At 40.0% G+C, this 10,479-nt stretch overlaps 1 protein-coding gene across 2 annotated transcripts in view; it reads left to right on the plus strand.

Annotated features, from left to right (window-relative positions):
• The window catches only part of tshz1 (teashirt zinc finger homeobox 1), a 141,516-nt gene that overhangs the window by 79,748 nt on the left and 51,289 nt on the right, over positions 1-10,479 (plus strand). The window lies entirely within an intron of this gene.

Raw genomic sequence — 10,479 nt, forward strand, 5'->3', positions numbered from 1 at the left:
ACAAGTTTACATTTTATCAGGGCTTAAAGTTATGTATATTTCAGGGCAGGGCCACTTGATTGACGACTAATTGGCCATTTACAGTCTATGAGTCAGGTCACCCCTCGCTCCTCCACAGCTCCACGCTATTGTTCAAATATGGTTACAAAAATCCAAGATGGCGATGGCCAAAATGCCAGACTCAAGGCCTCAAAATGGCAGTCCACAAACCAATGGATGATGTCACAATAGCTTATTATTGTTTGTTTCATTTTGTACAGTATCATCATTTATCAGGAGTGTATCTTACCCCAGTTTGTGGTCCTCATAAAATAGTTTCCTGTTAAAAAAGTCTACTAGATCACTGGTATTGAAAGGATGAAAACCAATAGCTGGATGGTTAGCTCACTGGCTAACTGGTATATTGTATACAATAATCATTTTCAGACACGTTTGGTGCCAGTAGTCAAAAACACAACCATACATTTAATTCCACAATTGTCAGCAGTTTAGATTAGATTTTAGTTCAACTCAGGTTCTTGAATATTCATATTAACTTGACATTTAAAATGCATTTTTGCACAGAACAAGGACTGTGGATTAGTTGAGTTAATTGAGCTAGCGCTAGTGGAGAACTTTTACTGTTAGCTCTTAAATCATCATTTGTCATTGGTTTTACTCTACTATTATATTTTTCAAGTCATGTTTAGGAATAAATAATTGGGGAAAATTACGTTTAAAGTCTTTATGAAAATTGCATCGGCTTGGACTGTGTTGTCTTTGGAGCAGTGTTGTGCATGTTCAGACAGCTAGCTCATAGTTCAGTTTACTAAGATTAAAATAAACTAGTTCACCTTCATAGTTCAAAAAGTCCTCCCAAAAAATCCTGCAGTAGTACCGGTCGCTTCGTTGCCTTACATGTTGTGTCAGCATTGTGTCGGCATGCCGGCTGCTGTAAATCAAGTGCCAATAACTGTTGCAAGAGTGAATGACACTCATGTTCAACTTAATAAGTTGCAAACAGATGTGTTCTGTTCACTGTTCACCAAAAATATGAACATGCTCTCTTAGCATCTTAATGCACAACACTGCTTTGGAGTCAGTAACAACTGGCACAAGAAGTACAGGAAGATACCTCTGTATCATATTAAGGGAGTTGCAAAGGCCTCATTTACAGCAGCTTTGTTCAGTCTTTTTGTGTGTAGCTAACCCTTTTGCATTGCTGTCTACTGTATAACTTTACTGCCATGACTCAAGAGAGTTTACTTGGCCTCAGAGGAAAACCTGTGATTTGCATGATTGGTTGACTCATATTAAAGATGAATGCTGTCTTCACTTCACACCCTGATATCACTGAGTTGCCACAGTGACCACGGTCGTATTCATTTTCATTTTTACACATCGATTTTGAAAATACCATTTGTAAACAGCGATGGCGATGCCACATCTTACCGAGCGCGAACAAGTCACCAAGTGTCACTGACGGAGCCTTTGATCTCTCAGCTCTGTGGATGAGCTGCCCCAGTACTCCTCCTCCTCCTCTTCTGCCACGCCGCTGCCTATTATTTTCCGTTGTGTAATTGAGATGCAGAAACATTGACAGAACTCATTTGGTGCGATGGAGAACTGTGTAATGTGGAAGGGAACACAGATTATTACATCAGCGTGAACACACACAAAGGCGAACGGACACACACATGTTAGTAAAAGAGAATGTAATTTGGCACTGTGTTTGAGGAGCCTCTTCAACTGTTCTGTACTTGTGGTCTCATGAAGCCAGGGAGGCAGAGGTGAACAGAGGTGAAGACATGTAAGGTGATTGCTTCCTACACTACTGGATCCCTGCGAGTGTGTGCACAGGTGTTTATTATGAGAATCACACATCAGTATGGCTGTGAGGGACTGGCTATTGAAATAGCATTACTCTGTTGTCTGGTTCTTTCATTAAGCCAACATATCTCACACTTAAACAAGAAAATGACAAACAGAACCTCGGATCTGAAAGGTTCATCTGTGTCAAAAAATACTAAGCAATATCTCGAGTCTTCTTTTTGTCTCTCTCGCATCGCTCTGCCTATTCTTCCAGCATCAGGATGACAAAGAAAGTGGTTCATCCTCTTGAGACAAAGGACCTCACTCACACACATGTGGACACACTCTCAAACACGTACTCGCACACACATACACAAGAGCACCGAGGTCTGCTGTCATACACCTCTCATTAATTCCTACCTGTCAGCCGGCTCCCCCTACCGTATCGGCCCCCCGAAAGGTGACAGCTTTCCAATGACTGACAAAGGCTCTTTAGGTGATACAGAAGATCCCTAGCAACCGCCGGCTTCTGTAAAGTGCCCCTCAAATGTCACTTTTGCTGCTCCGAGACGTGCGCACACACACACCCACACATAGTATTTTTAAAACAGAGGCCTGCTCTCAAGTCTTCAACCATCTTTGACATCCAGAGGCTATGGATGTCACAGAGGCCTCAGCTCTTAAAGCTTTTAACATCCGAGAGAGATGGCGTTGTTTGACAGTGCTATTGGTGGATGCTATTGTTGCGTGTCGTTTTCCCCCCGAGTGCATTGGATTTACTTGTTTTTTTCTGTTGTAAGAGGCAGATAAGGAAGAGCAAGAAACAGAACCAAACTTTCCCTCTGTGTCCATTCAGCTGTCACGCGGTGAGTGGCAACAGCAAGCAATATTGGTGTCGACTCGTACTAGTTGGGAAGGGGTCAAGTACATAGAGATGTTGGCTTCTTGTGTTGACGTCATTCAGCTGTCGAGGCTCATTCCAGAGTGCAACCTTACCTGTGTTCAGTTTTATCTGTGTTGTAGGGCTGGTAATGGTGGGCAGAGATGTGTGAAAGATTCGTCTGTGGTAAAACTTTACACCTGGGGAAGGAAGAGCTGAACAGTACTTCTTCTCCAAGATCTTCAAACATGTATTAATGAACCTATTGATAGAGGGGTAACTAAATACAAATACGTTATTCAGATATACACAGATGATACGGCCTGAACAGAAAAAACACTGAGTTTTGCAGTGGCACCCGCTCCCTAGACCTGTCTACCAATTCACCAGATTTACAGAAAATGTAACACCACTTCCTCTCAATGTAACACAAAATACTTTCGCTAAGCCCCGCCCCTTTGTGATGGTCTGACAAGCTGTCGGAGCTAGCATGGAGCCCACACTGTAACTAACTGCACTCCCTGAAGAAATATTATAATATTTTTGGAAAATTTGAATAGTGATTCCAGAGAGAAGCAGACAGAGGGGTCTACATGCGCTTGAAAGATATATCCAGGATGTCAAACTGACTCAGCAGCAAAAATGGCTAAAGCCTACTTATAGGCTACAGATCACAGTGTAAAAGTAAACCACCACATCACTGGTGGTTGCAACAGAAGACAATGAATATAAAGGGGAAATCCACTGATATTGAACCAGCTGTGTGGCATCACAGTGTGTGCAGGTGAACAGTTTTTGGCTGCGCCCCTTGAGCCACTTCGAGCACCCAGATCTCCACCACCGGACGTGCAAGGATCTCAGAGGGAAGTCAAACAGCGTTCATCTGCACACACTGCGATGACACACAGCTGGTTGAATATCAGCAAAGTCTCCCTGCTTCCCTTCACTGGTTCCTGTACAGCAGGGTCGGTTCACTGTTATAATCATTAAAAAGCAAAAGTAGCATGTGTATCCATTCAGTAGGCTATATTTTCAGTAGCTAGCTAGCTAACCCTACACTTTTCAGGGTTTGATTTTGGTTTTGGAACAGGGAAGAAACATATATCTTTTTCCAACCTCTCCAGGTAACGAGTATCATTAATACACGACGTGCCCCAGGCACAACATTTAGCTCCAAATCCACAAAACCAGCCTGAAAATGAAGGAAATCTGAAATGACTGCATGAGAGTCAATGGAGCACAGCTGAGTTGTTGTTGGACCCTGGTCTGAGCCGGCCCGATGCTATGTTATGATTTCCCAGTCCACATCTGGGGGCGGGACTTAGCGAAGGGTCAATTATGATCAGATTCAGACTTTTCCTTTAGTATTAAAGTGAAGGTAAAGCAAAGATAAATATGTGTTCTGGGTTTGTCACTCCACAGAAAAATTGGTTGGAAACCACCCAGCCATATTTGAAAAGTTAAAAATAGTCGCCAAGTATATACACTGAACAAAAATTCAAATGCAACACTTTTGTTTTTGCTCCAGTTTTTAACAGGTTAACATTAAAGATAAAGGACTCTGTGTTTGTTGCATTGTGTTGTGTGATAAACTGTACATTTTAGAGTGTCCTTTTATTGCCGCCCAAGGCACACCTGTGTAGTAATCATGCTGTTTAATCGGCATCTTGACATCTCTAGTATGACGGCAGCATTGACAGCAATGAGCCAAAACAGTCAGTGTGGCAGCCGTGTGTGTCAAAGCTGTGTTTTGGGTAAGTTACAATTGACTTACAGAAACATTGCGTGCAATAGTCCACCTTCCACACTCTCTTTCCATCTCTTTCCCATTCTCTATCCCTCTCTAAAACACACACACACAGTGACACCATGGTGCTCTGTCCTTGTCTCAATCCTGTGCTACTATGATGCATAAATTTGGCAGTTTGTAGGTCAGGTGGGGTGATTGATTAACACATATTTTTGGGGATTGGCTCTGATAATGGATCTGGCGGGTGCTTTGGTAAGTAAGTGTTGTAACTTGTGTTTGACCTCAGGAGAACCACTGATGCTCTTGTGCTTAAATGGTGTGCGGGAGGGGTTATGATAAGGATGGCTCCAGTGCATCATCAGGCCCACCCAAAAAATCCTGGACACAAAAATAGTGAAAAACAGTTTAATGGTCAAACTCCAAAATTCAGCACTACCTCTTTCCCAATCTCTGATTTTACTTTTCCCAGGACTTTAAAGCAATCCTGGTGATTGTTTTCTGTACAGTGCAAACAGGGCAGGGCTTTTTATGATACAAACCAACAAACTATGTTTCACCAAAAATTGCTGCTCTACTTTTTAATTGCAATTCACAAAATTGATCTAAAAGCGGAATGATTAAAAAGCAGTAAAGAACTTAGTGGCTTAAAACAGCTACATCAGCAGGAGGGCTGCAAAAAGCATCTGGGACTAAAACTTCAAATAATTTTCTAATGACGTAGTTAAGGCAGCTTTACAGTTGTTGCAGTTTAAGATAGAAACGTGAAAGAGAGAGAGTGATTGAGGGAGAGAGGAAGCTTATCAAATTAGCCAGCATTACACACTGTGACTCAAATGAAAATCACAACAGGGTATCACTGCTGAGAACAAAAGCCGTTGGTCTGTTGGTACACTGTACACTTTCTACCAAACTAAGCTGGATGGTTGTTGTGGATGGAAAAGTGCTTCGGTGTAACTCAGAGGGTAGAGCATGATTATTACTGACTTTACTTTGCCCATGTGTAAAATGTACACAGCAAGTGAACAGTGCTGGATGGGAACAACATATATACTATATACATATGAACTAAGCACAAAAAGTAAAGGAATTTGTGTTTGGTAGATTATTTCTTAGTTGTAACAATGCTTCTTGCCAATAAATCTTATATTGTTGGAAAGCCTGTTTATTTCCCTTTTAAATTGTGCCACATTTGTTAGGAAGATGCCTTTGTGGGATGAGCAGCAGAGCTGAGTATGTGGGTTGTGCCCATGAAAAATTTGCCAAATCTTCTCTACCAATGCCAAACAGCTTTTTTTTTTGCTGTCGCTATTGACTCTTGTTTTGAGCTTCTGGTACCTGCTGACGGCACCTCATTGTAAGCTGTTAAATGAATAAGTTGTTAAATTGCCAATATGTCTTGTTTCTTCAGACTTCATTCATCCAATCCACCAAACACCACCAAACAAGAGTCAACAGCAAAAAAAAAAGTTGTTTGGCATTGGCAGAAGATTTGGCAATTTTTTCATGGGCACAACCCACATACTCAGCTCTGCTGCTCATCCCACAAATGCTTGCTCCTTACAAATGTGGCACCATTTAAAAGGGAAATAAACAGTCTTTCCAAAGGTATAAGATTTATTGGCAAGAAGCATTGTTACAACAAAGAACTAACCTGCCAAACACAAATTTCCTTACTTTTTGTGCTTAGTTCATATGGATTTGCTTAACTGGTAATTCCGACATATTCTCTGCAGTCATATTATCAAGTGAGAATGATTCCCTCAAGAATATGTAGGCCTCACCGTGTCCTTACGGCAAGCGAGTGTCCAACTCTGTCCACATTGAATCTGTTAAATATGCACTTAAGTTGCGTCATGTAAACACGTCATGTACCATATACTAAATCAGCAGTGCCCTCAAGATCAGACTGGGGACATGAGCACTTAAAAGATGGTTTAGTGCTTGCTATCTTCCTACATTTGTACTTTTTAAACAGAGAACACATTTTAAATTGTGATATTTATTGGAAATGACAAACAATATTGCTGGTATTATTGGCGATGGCCATTTAACAGAAACTTTCAGCCAACTTATTTGGGTTTTTGAAGAGAAATGAGGAGTTATCGTATACATAACCCCTCTTTTTTAACTTTTTAACTAACAAATCAGCCATCCCCTGCCCATTGCAGCGCTATCAAAGCGAGCAATAGGAATATATAGAAATGGGGTGTCCAGCTAAAGTTCTCCAACAGAAAACAATGTAGTCAAACTGATTTTGTCGCTGATGCTCAGTCGCTTTGCATTCAGTTAGGACACAATGTAAAGCTGAGGGAAATTCTTTGTGCTTTCAAGTTGCCCCAAGGAACATAGGCTAGTGTAAGATGCATTTTAAAATAGCATTATGATGCCCATGTGTTTCTTGAAGGGACTTATTTTATTTAGAACATAATGTATGAGCAAAAGTAGTGTTCTTTTCAGTAACAGTATTTTAAATCTACATGCTTTAATGATGTCATTATCTACATAGCCTCCCTATCAGTTATTTTTAAACCCAATAAACATTTGTCCAGGACACTGAAATCTTCCAGGACACATGGACCAGCACCAGTTCTGTATAAACGCAGCCCTGGTGTATATAATAGTGGCACTAAACTGATAACACATCAGATTGTAACAATCATAATCACCTTGTTAGATGTTAGCTGGATTTAAGAGCTTGTTAACAACATAAATGAGACTTTAGTCTGAAAGTTGTCATTCTTCACATGAAGATCTTTGTGAGAAAAAAGATGAGAAGAACAAGTGATGTTAAGATATGAAAACGCGCCCCAGAAACCAATTATCATGAGAAATGGAGCAAAATGATTTCACATTCTTATGCACGCAGAGGATGTCATGCAGGTTTAAATTAACTCCATCAGTAAACCAGATGATTACATTCAGTAAACAACCACAATGTGATGAGGGCTCTGAGCAAACAGACCGCTTCTCTGTATCCTACAATTGAATGCAGACTGATTCATAATGCAGATACAGATTTGTATCACTGACAATTGTAGTATGTCTGTCAGTGGTGAAGACAATAGACTCTTGACCCGAATACTATCTACGACCCTTTTTTCAGCTTAACTGATTACAGAAACAGAAGGGAAGTATTAAATGTTAATACTGTTACGATGTTTTGGCTTACTACTAACTCCTGTTAAACCTCTGGACTCGCAACAGAAGAATGGCTGATAATAAGATATAACTGCACTGGCATCATTATCTTCTTGTATTTTATAAGATTTTTTGGTTTATCTAGGTGTATGTGTTGTGTGTTGGAGTCAGTAATATTGAACTTTGAACCTTGTTGCAAGACGATAATGGATATTCCCTCAGTTTTACATTCCTCAGCACCAGGAGACTATCACCCTTTAAGAACGAGGAAAATGTTGAGAAGATATAACTCAGGGATTCTTGCAGAAATTAATTATATAACCTATTGTAGCATGCCTCAAAAGTTCACGGTGCATGAAAAACTTAATATGCATGGCCTTCACCTTTACAGGCTCATAAAATTGTAGAGTTGTGCTTAATTTTTTTCTTTTTTTTTTATAATGTGACAGATAATTTATGAAGACCGGCATATGTTAATAGCACTCTACATTGGTGAGACTTTAAAAAGTTGGGTTTGATGTCCACTCACACAACCACGGAAAGGTCAATGCGATTTTTTAATACGGCTCTAATGATATTCATGTTCTTAGTCGCCACTTTTAAATTGGACTTTGTGGATAGCAGTGGAATTAATACTACTGTCTTTAAAAAAAACCAAGGGTTGCATGCGTGTGTGCGTAAAATACATTGTCATAATCAGGGTTTTCCTGTGATTACCGTACATGATTTAGTGGGTGAGTGGACAATACACAAGAAAAGTACAATGTGACATTAAACATATGCTCACAGGATAACTATACTCAGACACCTTTCTTATAAAAGGTCATTTGATTCTTCACAAAACAGGTTTTTTGAAGGCAGTCTGTTATGTAAAAGATGTGCCATTTGACAATTAAAGGGACAGTTTCTCCCTAAATTAAAAATACACATTTTTCTTCTAATCATGTTGCGCTAATTATTTCTCCAGATTGTTTCGGTGTGAGCTGCAGAGTGTTGGAGATATCAGCCACAGAGATGTCTGCCTTCTCTTGAATATAATATACAGAGAGCAATCAGGACAGTACGCAACATGGAGTAAGTAAAACTGCAACAAGCATGTTTAAAGTGAGAAATAATTCACTCCTGGGCAAAATTAAAAAATGTTTTCTGACAGGGAAGGAGTGTTATAGGAGGAGAATTTCATTTTTAAGAAACAATGTGTTCGCACAACTAAGAAGAGTCTGTATTTCAGTGTATAGGGTGTGATCAGTTGAAACAAAGCACAAATATAAATCTGTCATAAATTTGTCAGATTTTTAGATGTGGAAAAGTTGTGTTAGGAGAGTGCATATTTATTATGTAACACTGTGTGGTATTTGGACTGTAAATAAACTGGGTTTATTATTTATTTACTTAATTGGGTGGTGAATAGACCCGGGATAGTTGTATATTAGTTGTAAATAAAATTGGGAATTCATTGAAATAATATATGTGTTAAAAGAAGAAATGTAAGAGAGGGGTAGGGACATATACGTTTTACTTCAGCCTACTCCTTTTCAGACACTGCTATCTTTGTCTTGTTTGTTTTTTATCATGTCAGTCATTCATACATAATGGAGCTAGATGGCACTCAGCTTGTGGTGCTCAAAGCGCCAAAAAAATTAATTTGTAAGACTCAACAGCAATGTCTCTTTCCAGAAATCATGACCTGGTTACTCAAGATAACCCACAGACCTTGTTGTGAGCAGTTTCATATAGGAACTGTTTTCTTTCTGCCAAACTACACCTGCCATCCGTATCACTGTGCAGAAGGAAGAGTGCATCTACTCATGGACAAGAGACTCATGCTACTGATAGCACAACATGTAAATTTTAGTGGAGTCTTCACGAACTTGATCTTGATGACTTGCCCTACTCTGCCTTACTCTGCCTATGATCGTCTTCCCTTGACATTGTTACCGTAACTCTAACCAACTCTAATCTGGGATAGCCCTTGCTATCCTAGGAAATACATTTTCAAGTCTTTCTTGGCTAAGCTGTAACGTTAGCTAGCTCAGGTGAGATAGCAATACACTCTAATTCAAGAGTAGATACCAGCTTCTTTCTGCACCGTGATACAGTTGACAGGTGTTAGTTGGCAGAAAGAAAAGAGTCTGCGCATTATGTTGAGTAAGTGGGTCATGATTTCTAGAAAGGAACAGTGCTGCTGATTTTTAACAAATGTATTTGTTTGGGGTCTTTGAGTGCCACAAGCCGAGTGCATTTTCATTATATAAGAGAGAAGGCAGACATTGCTACAGCCAATACCTTCAGAACTTAGCGACTCACACCAAAACAGTCTAGACTGATAAATAGCACTACAGGTATGAGAAAAAAAATGTCTTTTTGATTTTGGGGTGAACTGTCCCTTTAAGTCACACTCCTGTTTTCTTTGTAAGTGATCCGAAGGCAGGTTGAATTTCATTAAAAATATGTTTTAGTTTATTATTTTACTCTCAGTTGTCAGTCAGTGTATTTGTTCAGTGTTGGTAAAATATCTCATACCTCACTTCTCTGTTTGACCCATATCTTCACTGTGCTGTCTGTGTGGGGGGGGAGAAAAATGAATATGAAAGAAAGGTGAAACAGCCACTTTAAAAACCCTCTTTATGCACATGTATCAGCTGTACTGATGAAGTTAGGGCTGTGCATGTTCTCAGACCAGGGCAGGTCTGGCAGCCCTGCCTACTACTTGATTACGCCACTCTGACAACCCAGCAGCCTGGTAAGGTCAAGCCCTACAGAGTGTCAGAGAGGTGGGATGATGATGTATCTCTTTGATGCCTCCGTTTTTCACCTCTTGACTTTGTTGTTTTTCTCCTTTGCGTCAGTGTCAACTTTTTTTTTTGCCCATCTGCCGGGGACGTGTCTCCAATCAGACCTGGACAGTCAAACCGTTAAC

This window comes from Epinephelus fuscoguttatus, linkage group LG17 (assembly GCF_011397635.1).
Source record: "Epinephelus fuscoguttatus linkage group LG17, E.fuscoguttatus.final_Chr_v1".
Taxonomy (NCBI): domain Eukaryota; kingdom Metazoa; phylum Chordata; class Actinopteri; order Perciformes; family Serranidae; genus Epinephelus; species Epinephelus fuscoguttatus.